The sequence below is a fragment of the Vombatus ursinus genome, unplaced genomic scaffold (genome assembly GCF_900497805.2).
Source record: "Vombatus ursinus unplaced genomic scaffold, bare-nosed wombat genome assembly UNPS02014941.1, whole genome shotgun sequence".
Lineage (NCBI taxonomy): Eukaryota > Metazoa > Chordata > Mammalia > Diprotodontia > Vombatidae > Vombatus > Vombatus ursinus.
The window spans coordinates 5,337,488-5,353,694 of NW_020954719.1; positions in this window are offsets into that span (position 1 = coordinate 5,337,488).

Sequence of the window (16,207 nt, forward strand, 5' to 3'; positions counted from 1 at the left end):
CTTGTCAACCAGTAAGTCCTTAATCTAGGTAGTTGGGGTCTGAGGGTTTATCGAACACTGTTACTATGCTTCTTTGCTTCTAGATTTGTTGTACCATGTTTGACCAATCAGCTCTCCAAATTTTTTTAAACCAGTACCAAATAGTTTTCATAATTAATGCTTTCTGGTATGATTTAAGGTCTGGTGCTGCTAAGTTCTCTTCCTTTTGACTTTTTTCTTTATTTCCTTTGAAGTTCTTGATCTTTTCTTCTGATGAATTTTGTTATTAGTTTGTCCACTTCTAGAAAGTAACCCTTCAGTATTTTGATACTGAAGGCAGCTAAGTCATGCAGTGGATAGAGTGCTGGGCCTGGAATCAGGTAAACTCATCTTTCTGATTTCAAATCTGGCCTCAGACACTTACTAGCTTTGTGACCCTGGGCAAGTCACTTAACCCTGTTTGCTCAGTTTCCTCATCTGTAAAATGAGCTGGAGAAAGAAATGGTAAACTAATCCGGTGTCTTTGCCAAGAAAATCCCAAATGAGGTCACAAAGAGTCATATTCAACTGAAAAACAAAAAATTTTGATTAGTATGGCACTGAATAAGTAAATTAATTTAGGTAATATTATAATTTTTATTACATTGGCACTATCCAATTGTGAGCTTCAATTTGTCTTTATTTCTGCCTAGAATTCTTTATAGAGAATTTTGTAATCATATAATCCCTATGTGTTTCTTGATATTCGGACTCCCAGATATCTTATGTTTAGATATTATGAATGGAATTTTCCTCTCTTTCTCTTTCTCTTTTGGGTTTTGTTGCTCGTATACTTAAATGCCAGTGATTTACATGAGTTTATTTTATATCCTATTTGGATGAAGTTATTGTTTCAACTAATTATTAGCTGAATTTTTAATGTTCTCTAAGTAAACTACCATAGCATGGGCAGTCACTCAGCAGTCAACAAGCATTTATTAGGCACTTACCATGTGCCAGGTACTGTGCTAAGTACAGGGAATTAGAGATACAAACAAGAAGAAAAAAAAATTCTCTGCTCTCAAGGAACTTAGATTCTAATGGTAGAAGGCAAAACATAAGAGGAATCTGAAAAATGGATTTGAGGAAGGAGAAGGTAACTGGTGTACAGCCTTGTGAAAAATGAAGGGGGAAAAGGTGATTATTGTACTTCCTCTTTGCCTATGCTTATTCCCTAAATTTTCTTTTCTTGTTTTGTTGATATAGCAAAAATTTCTAGTACTGGGTCAAATATCAGGAGTGATAATCAACATTTTTGTCTTAATCCTGATCTTACTGGAAAGGCCCCTGCTGCATTTCCCCACTACAGATAATACTCACTTGGTTTGTTGCTGTTCAATCATGTTTCAGTGGGGTTTTCTTGACAAAGATACCGGAATGATTTGCCATTTCCTTCTCCAGCTCATTTTACAGATGAGGAACTGAGGCAAACAAGGTTTTTTTTGCCCAAGGTGACACAGCTAGTAAGTGTCTGAGGCCAGATTTGAACTCACAAAGATGAGTCTTCCTGACTCCAGGCCTAGTGCTCTATCCACTGTGTCACTTAGCTGCCTATTTTCTCGATTACTATTGGGCAAAATAATTTCCAACTTTTTTTATTCATTTGTTGTGATTTTTGCTTTTTTATATCTTTCATTTGGTCCACTTTTCTTAAAAATCAGATCAGCCAACAGTTTATTATTATTTTTAAAGCTTATTTTCTAATTTATTCTATTTCTATTTCTATTATTTCTTTTTCTATTTCTATTATTCTATTTCTATTTCTATTATTATATTTCTAATTTATTAGAAAATTCAATAGAGTTTTTTAAAAATGAAAAATGAAAATTTTTTTAAAATTAAATAACTCAATAGAGTTTTTGCCTTCAATTTTATATCTTTGACTTTCAGAATTTTTATCTTTGTGTTTAGTTGGAGGTTTTTTTGGTTACTTTTCTAGTTGTTTTTTGGTTGGCTGCTCAAGTCATTGATCTGTTTTTTGTCTCTTTTGTTGAGGAAAGTATTTAGAGATAGAAATTTTTCTTAGGATTGCTTTAAGCAGCACTCCAAAAGTATTGGTATGTTGTATCATTGTTATAATTTTCTGTGACAAAATTATTCATTGTTTCTTTTATTTGTTCTTCGAGCCACCAATTCTTTGTTTAATTTATTTAGTATCCCATTTAAGTCTGAATTTTTTTCTTCAAATCCCCTTTACTGATTATAATTTTCTTGTATTGTGGTCAATAAGGATATGTTTAATATCTCTACTTTTCTGCATTTGCTTATGAAGTTTTATGTCCTACCACATGTTTAATTTTTGTAAAGGTGCCTGGTACAGTGTGTAGAACATAGTAGCTGCTTAATAAATGTTGATTGATAAATCAAGTTCTAAGTCTGACAGAGCAGCTGAAAAAAAATATGGAAAATAAATAACGTCAAATCAAAGCCACATATTTCTGTGACTTGATTCTTTCTCAGTAGGCTGATGGTGGGGGTTGGGGGAGTGGTTAGCAACTATACTGTTAGAATGGGCAATTATATAGAAGTTGGGGTAGCTCTTCTTTCCATTGAGGTGGGAACAAGAAGAAATGGACCAAAACTTCAGCAACAGGGACCAAACATAAGTATAAGGCAGAGCCTATGGTGAAGGTTATGAAGATACTGGAACAGTTTTTTATGGGAGCTATATTGAATCTTCCTCCCTGGAATGCTTTTAAAAATAGGAGAGACATTCATTCCATGGAAATCATAAAATCTTAGCATTGGAATCAATCTCATCTAGCTTAATCTGAAACATTAATCCCCTATTTGTCTGAATTAGGGGATAGGTCACTCAGACTGGGAAAGGGAAGAAAGTAGATGACCTTATGAGGTGCTCTGATTTTCTCAAGATTCAAATGTAGCAGGTGTGATCAGAACTTCTCAGTTTTGAGTCTTTCCTCCTACTTCTTGAAATTTATTTGAAGAGATTACCATATATAGATCTTTGTTAGAAAGGGGTATCTCCCAAGGAACTAGATCTGCCTTAGGACCTTGGTCCTCAGTGATTCTAGATAATGATTAGTGACTGAGAGTTGGGGGGTGGGAAGGGAGAGACTCCAATTAAAGAAACCTCTCCTTTCTATATCTATGAAAATAACTCCACCTTCTTTTGAGGCCTTTCTTCCTTTCCATAAGATAGCTCCATCCCTACCCCCCAACTCCCCAGGGCAGACAATTTACATGAGCAGGTGGCAGTAAGAGATACATGCTTATCCAGCAAGCCTGATATAAGGATAGGATTGAGACGGTCCTATTTGGTTTTGGTACCTTGATTAGAAAACTCTTTTTGATTCAATCAGTCAGAACTGAATATGAATAGGACTTGTATATCTCTTCGAATCAGTCAAAGCCAAGGTATTAGAGATTTGATCACACGCTAAGCAATTTTTATAAGGAAGAAGTTTTCTCAGAACTGGGAAGAAATAATTCTGAGCATCTGAGTGTTCTGGATTCATCTGGATTTGAGACATTGGTACAAGCACGGAGCAAAGCAAGGACTGAGCTGTGACAGAGAGAGTCACTGCCTCAATGACTATCTTAGAACAGAGGACCCAGGCTGAGGGGAATTCCAAGAAAAGATTGGCTCTTTCCCTAACTTCCCCTCCTGATGCCTCTCTATAGCTACAGACATTATAATAGTAATCTGCTGTTTCATTACCCAAATGTTTCCATTAAATGGAATTTTGTCTTAACCACAAAGAAGCCATGGCTTAACTAGATAGATATGAACGAAAGGTTAATCAAAGACCCTTAATGCTAATGTTCTTCCCCCAATTTGTCTTGCATATATCTTTTCTATGCATAGTTGTTTACATGTTGTCTTCCCTATTCAACTGTCAACTCCCTGAAAACAGGAATTGCTTTTGCCTTTCTTTGTATTCCTAGTACTTAGCCCAATGCCTGATACATAGTAGGTGCTCAATAAATGTTTTTTGTTGCCTAGTTGTTAGGAATTTTTCCTAAGTAGGGGCTCCAATGGATTGTGACTAAACTCAGATTTGTTGTTGTTCAGTCATTTCAGTTGAGTCCCACTCTTTGTGACCTCATTTAGGGTTTTCTTAGCAAAGATAATGGAGTATTTTGCCATTTCCTTCTCCAGCTCATTTTATAGATGAGGAAACTGAGGCAAACAGGGTTAAGTGACTTGTCCAGAGTCACACAGCTAGTAAGTGTCTAAGGCTGGATTTGAAACCCTGGTCTTCCTGACTCCAGGTCCGGTGCTCAACAACAACAATAAAGTTAAAAGAAGGGAGTCAAGTGGATCTTAGGCATGATTATATTGCCCCCTAAACTTAAATGAGCTAATTGTTGTAATATGGTGTTACACTGAGAAACCTCTGATTTCTTGCTGCTTTCTACCTTTCTGTTTCTTTTTATAAGCATAGGTCAGTGATTATCAATCCTGAGAAATGGATATTTCTAGGCTTGGTAGTTACCTTATGGTTAGAGAGTTCCTGGGTTCAGGATTCTGGCATCAACCAACCAAAGAGAGATGACTCCTTTAACATGGTTCCTGGATGAGAAGGGGACCACCAATAGGAGGAGAACCTTGCAACTGAAAACTAAAAATTATATGAAGACTGGCCTGGAGATCTGGACCTTGCCAACCCTCCATGATAATTATGATTAATTACTTAGACAGTACAGGTCCAAGGTGAATGTGAAATATGTGTTCAGGAGTCTCACATTAAAAAAAAATCAAAAACCCTTCCAGTGAAGACATAATGAATGGAATGATCTCTTTAAGTATTTGAGTTGCATGCATTTGTTCATGCATACTCGTGAGTCCTTTGTACTTTATTAAGTAGCTGTCCATAGCCCATAACAACACTGGATTTTGAGTACCTTTGTAGGATGAAACCCTGTTAGCCGCTTTTTAGAAGACACTAACATGAATCATAGCCAAGCTTTGCTTTATAGATTTCTCTGCAGTTTTACTATGCTGTGGCAGCAGAGTCAGTTAATCAGTCAATAAACAATTATTAAGCACCTATTATGTGCCAGAAAAGCAAAAGATAGTCCTTACTTCCAAGGAGCTCACAGTTCTAATAGGAGGGACAAAATGAAACAAATATACAAATAAGCTATACCGAAGATAAATTGAAAATAATCAACAGAAGGAAGGCACTTGTATTAAGGCGGATGGGGAAAGACTTCCTCTGCAAGGTTGGATTTTAGCTGGGACTTGAAGGAAGTCAAGGAAGCCAGAGGTTACCTTTCCAGAGGTAAGGATGGAGACCATCGCACTGGAGGATGACCAGAGGAATAACCTAAGGCATTTGGAGGCAAGGTCCCCTAAGGATGAACCTGGGGCCATGTGAGCTCAGAGTCATTTGAGTAGAGACCCTTGGGCTAAGGAGTACTCAAGGTCCTATGTTAAATCTACCTTCTAAGAGAATCATTCAGTTTGGGGTGCAATGTAAACAATGTTGGATTTTGAATCAGAGTACCAGGGCTTGAATCCTAGCTTACTGCCCTTGAGCATGTCACTTGATTTCTCTGGGCCTCAGTTTCCACATCTGTAAAATAGGGGTAGGGGGAGTAGATAGACTCTAAAGAGCACTTCTAATTTCAAACCTATGACTCTATACTCAGATAAGTCTGTGATTTCACTGATGTGGGAGCTCCCCCCAGCAGTACGATTGTAACCTGTGAGCCTATGGAACACAACATGAAATAATTTTTAAAATCATTCAATCAAATTCAATAAATCATGGGGCTAATAACCCTTGGGAAGAAATGTAAAAAAAGAAATCTGTAACTTTGGACGTTTTGAGGAGGTTAATGCATTAGAGGTTACCTCACTAATATTTTTTAAATTAAACTACCATTTAGAGGGACTGGGCATACTGAAAATTTTTCATTTTACATTCCTGCAAAAAGTACCATAAAACAAACTTATCACTCTAGTGCAATTGCCTATATTTACCTATTTTTATTTAGTTTTGAAGTTTCTGGTTGCATCAATAGAAGGCAGCAAAATAACATACTGCAATCTAATGGACAGTCATTTGATTTAAATTGTCCAACCATAACCTACCATAACCAACATCATAGATATTGTATCAGGTGTGGGGAACCTCTGGCCTCAAGGCACATGTGTCCTAGGTCCTCAAGTGTGGCCCTTTGAATCCAAACATCACAGAATAAATCCTCTAAATAAAAGATCTGTTCTATAAAACTTCAACTCAGTCAAAAGGCAGCACCCAAGGACCTAGAAGGCCTCATGTGGCCTCAAGGCCACAGGGGTATTTTCACTGTCTTGTACACATGCCATGCTCAGTCCCACTGCCCTGCCATTGCTCATATTATTCTCCACCCCCACAATCACCCCTCCCCTCTGCTCTCCTAATTTCTTTCTGCCTGTCCAGATCCTATCAATTTTTCAAGGCCCTAGTCAAATCCCACCTGTTCAACTAAACCTTCTTTGATTAGTTTAGGCCTTAATGATCTTTTGGTTTTTGACCTTCTGTGCTACTTATTATTTTGAATACACATTTTAACACTTGATCATGTACTTATTCTATTCCAGTTATCCCAAGTTACTTAGCTATGATCAAAATTCAATCAACACTAGTCATACCTTATATTATTAGGTACAGTATATGAGTTTTTTTTTTCCAAAGTGCTTTGACATATATGATCTTATTTTAACCTCACATCAACCCTATGACTTAAGCAGGGCAGCTGTTGCTACTATCATTTTACAGATGATGCAACTAAGACTTGGCTTAATTAAATTAGGAGAAATAGCTAATAAGTGGCAGAATCTGGTAGAATCAGGACTAGATCCCAGGCCTTCTTCCTAAACCAGTGTTCTTTCTACTAAGCAACTGAATCTCTGACTTTTTTAAGTATTTATCATGCAAAAAGCACAGATAGCAGCAAGTGTGTATGTGTGTGTGTAAATGCTAAGCGGTGAGGTGGTCAGAGTGCCAAGCCTGGAATCAGAAAGACCTGAGTTCAAATTTAGACACTTACTAGCTAGATAATCCTGGGAAAGTCACTTAACATCTCTCTGTCTCAGTTTGCTCATCTGTATAATGGAGATGATAATAACAGCACCTACCTCCCAGGGTTGTTGTGAAGCTCAAATGAGATAATAATTGGTAATTTGTTACCATTTGTTAATAACTGTTTCCATTAGAGTGTTAACTCCTTGAAAGCAGGGATTGCTTTTGCCTTTCCTTGTATCCCTAGCATTTAGCACAGTGCCTGGCACATAATAGGTGCTTAATAAATACTTATTGTTATTGTTGCCTAGTTGTTGGGCCTTTTTCTAAAGTGGGGGTCTCCAATCAATTTTTATTAAACTCAGAACTTACATCTAAAATAAATTTCCTAAATCTGAAAAGAAGGGAGCCAAGTAGATCTTGTGGATGGTTATGAGCACTTTTAGCACAGTACCTGGCACCTAATAGCACTATATAAATGTTAGGAGGCAGCTAGGTGCCTCAGTGAATAGAGCACTGGGCCTGGAGTCAGGATAGACCTGAGTTCAAATGTGGCCTCAGATACTTACCAGCTGTTCGACCTTGAGCAAGTCACTTAACCTCTACTTGCCTTAATCCACTGGAGAAGGAAATGGCAAACCTCCCAGTAGCTTTGCCAAGAAAACCCCATGGACAGTATTGTCGTGATATGGTCCACAGGGTCATGAAGAGTCATACATGATTGAACAACAACCACATAAATGTTAGCTGTTATTATTATATGTATTATGTATGTATGTGTACACACACACATATATATACAATTAAGAGAGAATGAGGGGTGGGGAGAGGTGGGGGGAGAGGGAGACAGAGAGAATGAGACAGGGATAGAGAGAGAGGGAAGGAGGGAGGGAGGGGCATGGATAGCCTATTATATGGAAGGTATAATGCTAGGCACAATATCATCTTGTCATTTTTTGCAAAGAAGAAAAAGGAATCCCCACATCTTTGATTTCTAGGACAGCAAATTTGAAAGGAAAATCTTTGAAAGAGCATGGTACTTACTCTGCTAGGCAATGACCACCCTTGAATGTTGCATTTCATGGAAGTCAGGGAATGGAAAAAGGGTGGCCAACTCAACCTCTCAACTACCTATGCCAGGTTCCTGTGGTCAGCTTAGCTCAGGCTGTAGTCAGACCACAGAAATACCATCTGTTCTAGGCTTACGGGCCTCCTCCCTCCAGGGGTCTGGGACACTATCACCAAAGCCAGCTGGCCTTCTCTGAAACGTCAAAGTGCTAGAGGTAAATCAAGCAGCTGTCCCTTCAGGGGCTCTTGAAAGGGACTTTTAATGGATGTAAGCATTTAGATGCTTCAGAGACTACTCCAGGTAAAAATATGCCCTTTGAGCTCTTCCTGGAGCACTCCCTTGTGACTATTTGTTTTTCCCTTTTTGAGGGCTCTTCTTTTTCTTTAAATATTTTATGGCTAAGAATGGAGGTGGAGGGAGTGAAAGCCTCTCGATTTCATGTGGCAATTCAGAGGTAGATTTCCAGTTCCATTGGAATCCTGTACTTTTTTTTCTCTCTCTCCAAAGACCATACTCATAAATTCTGAGTTATAAAATAGACTTGCAGATAGAATCATAGGGTTTTGAGAGGATCTCAGAAATCATCTAGTCCAACCACTTTCTTTCATAGATGACCTGCAGAGGTTGTCACTTACTCTTTCTGCCCAGGGTGACACAGGGAAGGGGAAAACATCATTCAGTCTTCATCCTCCTCAATCTTTCTGCAGCATTCAACACTGTTCACCACTCTCTAGTTCTGAATACTCTCTGCTCCCTTGACTTTTTTGACCTGTCTGACTTTATTGGTCTCCTTCACCGGATTGGGAAAATTGGAGGATGCAGAAAAATACTTTCAGCTGGGGATGGAAGGAATTGGAGAAGGCTTCATAGAGGAAGTGGTACCTGAACTGAATCTTAGAGAAGATAAGGACAGGGTAAGGCAGAGATGAGGCACTGTCCTAGGCCATCTTCTATTCTCTCTCCACACTCTTTTCCTTGCTAAGTTTTTCTGTTGCCATGTGTGCAATTACAGCCTCTATGCAGATGTCTCCCAAATAAACATATCCAGCCCTCTCACCTCTGCCCTGAACTCCAGACCTGCAACTTAAGTGCCTATTAGATATCTCCACCTAGATATTTCTATTCTAGCACCTCAAATTCAATATATTCAAAAATGAACTCAACTTTCCCCCAAAGTCTGTCTCCTTTGCCATTTTCTCTATTTCTCTTAATGCCACCAATCATCTTTCCAATAACTCAGGCTTGAAATCTTGAAGTCATTTTTTGCCTGTTTGTCTTTGTCTCTGCCTCTTCCTCTTTCCTTCCTGCCCACGTTCAATCACTCACCAAATCCTGTAATTTCTGCCTACACAACATCTCTGAAATCTATTCCCTTCTCTCCCCTCTTACTGATACCATCCTACTTCAGGCCTTCATCACTTCTCACCTGCGCTATTGTAATAACCTTGTAAGTGAGCTCCTTTTTCCAGCGTTCACACAGCTGCTGAGATAACCTTCCTAATAAACAAGTCTGACCATAACACTTGCAAACTCCTGCTTGCAAACCTTCAATGATGACTAGGCATATTTGTTATAAAAATTTGTCTTTTCTTGTTTCAGTTAGAGATTGGGGATGAGAGAAAATAGATTTTTGTTAACTGAAAAACAAGTTAAATTTTTAAAAATCCCTTCAATGACTCCTTATTCCCTCTAGAGTAAAATATGAATATTTTACTATATTAGCATTAAAGCCTCCACAATGTGACCCCAATCTGCCTTCCTGGACACAATCTCCTCTACTGTTCTTCACTACACTCTACATTCCAACCAATCAGACTACTCCCAGTTTCCAAGACTCAACATGGTGCCTCCAGCCTTCATGAATTCATTCAGACCATCCCCTTGCACATGGAATATAGCCCCTCTTCATTCATGCCTTTCTTGAGCCTTATCTTCCTCTAAAACTCAGTTCAGGCACCATTTCCTCTATGAAGTCTTCCTAGATTCCCCTTATTTCCAGCTGAAAATATTTTCTGCATCCTCAAATTTTCCCGAAGCACTCTGTCTTGATTTCTTCCTTAACTTTCAATACGTCCTTCCTTGTATCATACTTAATTGTGTACAAACTGCATCTCTTGCAGCATTATACAAGCTTCTTGTGGCTAGGAACTATGTCATACTTATTTTTGTATCCCCAGTACCTAGCATGTAAGCAGATCCTTAATGGATTTTTGTTAAATGCATGAAGCCTCCTCATTTATGTTCTAAAATGGGGAAACAAATGCAAAGAAGAAATGTGACCAAATGTGCATCATTTGTACCCATGGAAAAGCTAAACCTGGCACTCGGCTCAACGTGGAAATTGCCATGTTGTATCATTGACCTAGAGCCAGAAAGGACTTTACAGGTTAGCTACTTCAGCTTGTGCATTTTACAAATGTGGGAAATGAGGCTGGAGAAACTGATGATCTGCCTAAGGTCACATACCCAATAAATAACAGAAGTAGAAACTGAACCTAGCCCTCTTCCAATGCCACCATGCTCAAGAATTCCCCTTTAAAAGGGGCAGCTAGGTGACGCAGTGGATAGAGCACAGGCCCTGAAGTCAGGAGGACCTGAGTTCAAATCTGGCCTCAGACCAAACACTTGACACTTACTATCTGTGTGACCCTGGACAAGTCACTTAACCCCAATTGTCTAAAAACAAAACAAAAAAAAAAAAGAATTCCCCTTTATAGTAAGAAATATTGTTGAATTTCACTGGAACACAAACCCTTCTCAGAAGGTTGGTAGCAGTGAAGAATGATTCCTACACTAAAAGGCTTTCCTCAGCATACTAGGCTGAGTAGATCTACTAGAATTCTGGGACTTTAGATTGTATCCTGACTTCACCACGTGATCTTTCTGGGTGACAAAAATAGGTCATTTTCCCACTAGAAATCCCTAAATTGTAAACCATTAAGCTTGGATTTCATGTTAGAGACTTTCGGATCAATCAGTCAATGTGTTTCTTAAGCTTCTTAGTATGTACCAGGTACTGTGCTAAGTGCTAGGGATACAAAGAAAAATAAAAGATACCTTTTATGTATCTAAAGACAGTCCTTGCCTTAGAGGAGCTCACAATCTAATGTGGAAGAAAATACGCAAAAAAACTATGTATAAACAAGCTATGTGGGAGGCAGCTGGGAAATGCAGTGGATAGAGCCTGGCCCTGGAGTCAGGAGAACCTGAATTGAAATTCGGCCTCAGGTACTTACTAGCTGTATGATCCTGGGCAAGTCACTTAACTGGGATTGCCACCCCCACAAAAAAACGCAAACAAAAAAACCCAAAACAAGCTATTTACTGGGTAAATAGGAAGTAATCAACAGAAGGAAGGCACTAGAATTAAGAGGACTTGGGAAGGGCTTTCTGTAGAAGGTGGGATTTTAGCTGGGGACTTGAAGGAAACCAGGGAAGCCAGAAGGTGGAGAGATGGGAGAGCATTCCAGACATAGAGGACAGCCAGGAAAAAAAAATGCCCTGAATTGGGAGATATCAAGTGTCCTGTTTGAGGTCAGCATCACTGGATCACAGAATGTGTGGGTGGGGAGAGGTATAAAGTGTAAGAATGGTAGAAAGGTAAGGAAAGGTAAGGGTAGAAAGCTAGGTTATGAAGAGCTTTGAATTCCAGAGGATTTTGTATTTGATCCTGGAGGTGATAGGGAGCAATTAGAATGTACTGAGTAAGGGGCAGGGGATAGAGGGAGACATGGTCAGATTTGTGCTTTAGGAAAATCATTTTGGTGACTGAATAGAGGATGAACTGGAGTAGGGAGAGACATGGTAGGTTGACAAACCAGCAGATTATTGCCATAGTGCAGGCATAAGGAAATGAGGGCTCACACTCGAGTGGTACCTGGTACCGCTGGTATTTGCAATGCTTATTTGGAACCCTTTGGGTTAATGGAAAAATGTTTCACAAGACTTCATAGATATGATGGTTTTTCTATTCCTTGCCTTCTCAATGGGTAAGGGAGGGGTAGAGGGAGAAAGAGAATTCAGAACTGAAATTAAAAAAAAAATTAAACATAAAATCCCCTTAGAACCCAGTTAGAGTCCTATCGTTAATACCTTTGGTATCCAGACCCTCAGTAACTAACATTTATTTGCCTTGGTGGTCTTTGCTTAATGCTTCCAGTGACACTGCACTCCTAAGATTTTGTCTTCTTTGAAGCAATTAGGCTTATAGCACCATAGATAGCCTGACCTTGCCACAGTAGGCTTACTCTAGCGGTGGCTGGGCACAACTCAATGCAATGGAATTTCTGGGTGCTGAGCTTGCTCTATAGAAGCAGCAATATTCTGACTCTTTCAATTCCAAATTTATTTGACTCCAGGGCTCCATTCCCAGTAGCCCAGCTCATGTCTCCATCCTTGGGATTTTTGGCACTTCTATTTTGCTCTCTCTCCCACAACCCCCAGCCCCAGGCTGGCTGCTGGCCACACACAGCATCTGCTGGCACAGGGAACAGTTAGAACTAAGGGGCAAGAGGAAGGCAGGAGCAGACTTCCACCTCTATCTCCAAGCTGAGACACCTCCAGAGCACTCCCAGTCTTTTAGGTATTTGCTGGGCCACAGTCCAAATCCCAGAAAACAGTGATGACTTTTCCCCCCCCCCCCCCCCCCCCCAATCCTGTCAGGGCCAGCATTACAAGCTACAGAGTATTGGGTTCTTTGCCATATAGTACCATCTGAGTTACTAGTTGCTCTGATTATTACTGTAAGAGAATATAAAAAAATGATCCTTAATTCCTCTAGAGACCTCTCACTGGGCTTCTGTGGAGAATGAAGAACATCAGATATCTAATGCCATGAGTGTGGGTTTAGTGATGGGGAATAGACTGAATGGCCTCTGTGATTTGGGTTAAGTGATAGTCTAGTTTGTGACACATGGAGGTTGAAGAAAGACTGCTCTTCTGTTTCTAACAAGTACCCCCCTCCCCTAGAGGAAAGACTAGAGAGGTAGTTTGCTTCTTTACTTCATAAAAGTGAGTAGGAATTCCATAGGTCTTATCAAGGGCACATCTACAAAAGAACAGGAAGGATATTCCATAAGCAGCCCCAGAATGCATTCAACAGTTTTCCCCTGAGGCCCTAGCTCCAGAAATATGGCGCTGTTGACATCTTCTCCTTCACCTTTACCCTCTTTCCCAGGATAAACATACTACAACGCATGGTTATTCCTTTTTGTTTATGTTTATCTCATCAGTCTTCATAATCAAAGATAACTGCTGTTGTTAAACCTGCTGTTTCCGGTGTCCAATTTCCTCTGTCATCAGGTTCTATGCTCAACTAAATTATAGTGTTGGGTTTCCTTAATGCAGCCCAATGAAAAACAAAGCAAGGCAGTCCTAGATGAAGCTATTACTTTGTAAGAATATTCATCTATGTCCTCCACAGCACATTTTTTTTTTACTCTTTCTGCCCTAAGGTACGGAGGGATGGAATTTAAACTTAGAAGGCACTTAAGCAGCCAGACTGTCCAACCCTTTCCATATAAATGTCCAAACAGAGGACCTGAAAGTTTAAGTGATTCACCTAAATTTGCACAACTAATCCCTTGACTAAAAATGCAGTGGTCTTTTCATTCCACTGTATGGCATCTTCCTTCTTTTACTTCATGGGGTTAAAGGAAGGATCTTGGGAAAAAAAGAACAGAGATGGTTCCATAATATCCTTATTCTTCCCAGCAGTTTTCCCACTAGTAACAGCTACCTGCTGATTTTGAGAACAGTCTATACAGGGAATATGCCTTTAGCCTAGGATCTAGACCTTGAATGGTTCAATTCCAAAGCAAGCCCTGGTTCTAAATGCTTGCAGGAATTTGAAACACTACTGCCTTCTTGTCTACAGAGGATCATCACTTGTTTCCTTTTGAAGAATACATAAATGGTAGCAATAAGAAGAGAGAGACTGCCTCTGGTACCTATTTTCCAAGTCACCTAACAAGTCATAGATAGATATTTGGGGTATCCAATAAGGAAATATTTGTGATGGTAAACAGAAGGAACGAGAATGGATAGCTAGGTGGCACAGTGGATAGAGTGCTGGGGTTGGAATCAAGAAGACCTGAGCTCAAATCCAGCCTCAGACACTAGCTGTGTGACCCTATGCAAGTTACTCAACCCTGTTTGCCTTGGTTTCATCATCTGTAAAATAAGCTGGAGCAGGAAATGGCAAACCACTGTAGTATCTTTGCCAAGAAAACCCCACAAAGGGTCACAAAGAGTTGGACATGACTGAAAATAATTAAACAGGGGCAGTTAGTGGTGCAGTGGATAGAGCTCTGGCCTTGGAGTCAGGAGGACCTGAGTTCAAATTCAGCCTCAGACACTTGACACTTACTAGCTGTGTGACCCTGGGCAAGTCACTTAACCCCGATTGCCTCACCAAAAAGCAAAAAAAAAAAAAGAAAGAAAGAAAGAAGGAAAATAACTAAACAAATCAAGAGGAACAATTCAGATGATTTTTCAGCTCCTCAAAGTTATCTTATTCCTTAGTACTTATCAATCTCCATAAATGTGTTAACATATCTTTACATTAGTTTGAAAAAAAAATATATTGATCTATCACCAAAATTTGACATCAATTTACAAAATCCTCCTTTTCTTTCACAGATCCTATTAATAGTTCCTGCTATGTCTTTCAGCCATAGCCACTATTTCTTCTTCCCTCTTCCCAATTTCTTTTTCTATCTGATGCCTAGGAATTCTGGATTTGTGGTAACCAGATTTATTTGGCTAAGATAACCAATGGACTAAAGACTCCGGAGTTTTGATTGGATCCTGACTTTGCTACTCTGTGAGTGGTGAGCAGCTCTTGGAATCTCAATTTCTAAAAAGTAAGAAATAAGGAGAGTGAGACAAATCTACTTTGCTGTTCCAGGACAGAGAGAAATTAAGTAGAACTGCCTAGTTAAAGAGGTGTGTAGATGTGTCTCAACCTCCAACAGTTTGGAAAATTACCCCTCAAAAGTCTGGCCTCCAATGCTCCTTGGCATGAGAGTTAAATCCAATGATAAGCACTATTTGTATCTGAGCCAAGTTTCTTGATGAGAATGAGGCAGTTGAGATAACAGTACTTTGTACTTTATTTGTGCCCTACTCCTAATCCAAGAATGTCCCAGCCCACTTTCTACCTTATCTCTTAAATGCTAGGGATGGACATCATTATTACCCCTGTTTTACAGATGAAAAAATCAAGGTGGTGTGACTAGCCTTATATTTTATTGTGTCTGAAGCCTTGTGTATATCACACAAAGGTTGTTTCCCTAGAGGTCACACAAATGGGCTTTTAAATTGTTCTTTTGAAAAAAAGGCTTTTTGATGCCTTTTGTCTTTACATCATAGCCATATCCCACCTAACCCTCACCAGAATGTGCCCTTCCTTATGTGTCCCTTCCCTTATGTACGTATGTATGTATATATATATACACAAATATATGTGTGTATATTGTGTATATTTTTGTGCATATATGTGTGTGTGTATGTATATATATGTGTGTGTATGTATATATATAGAGAGAGAGAGAGAGAGAGACCACATCCTGTCCCAGGAGGTTCCTCTACCCTAGCCTCCACCATGAGGATAAAGGTATTTTTCATTATCTCTTTTTGGGAAGCTTCATTATTCTTTCCATTGGTCAGAGTTCTTATAATAATTTTTAAAATTTACAACATTGTACTCATGTATATTGTTCTTTTGGTTCTGCTTATTTTACTCTGTATTAATTCATATAAAATTTCCCACATTTCTCTAAGTTTCTGACACTCATTATTGCATGATAATATTTTATTATATTCATATACCATAGCTTTTTTTTTTTTTAGCCATCCCCAACTAATAGGCATTCACTTTATTTCCAAGTATTTGCTGCCACAAAGAGTACTGCTACGAATATTGTGGCATGTATTGCACCATTGTCTTTGTCTTTGTTTTTTACTCCCTTAATATATATGCTCTATATTGGGGATTGTTGGGTAGAAAAGTTTAGTAATTTTTCTTGCATAATTCCATATTGAAATCCAGAACAACTGGACTGATTCACAGCTCCACCACTGTTCATCAATTTACATCTCTTCCCAAAGCCTCTCCAACATTGACTCTTTCTATTTTTTTTTT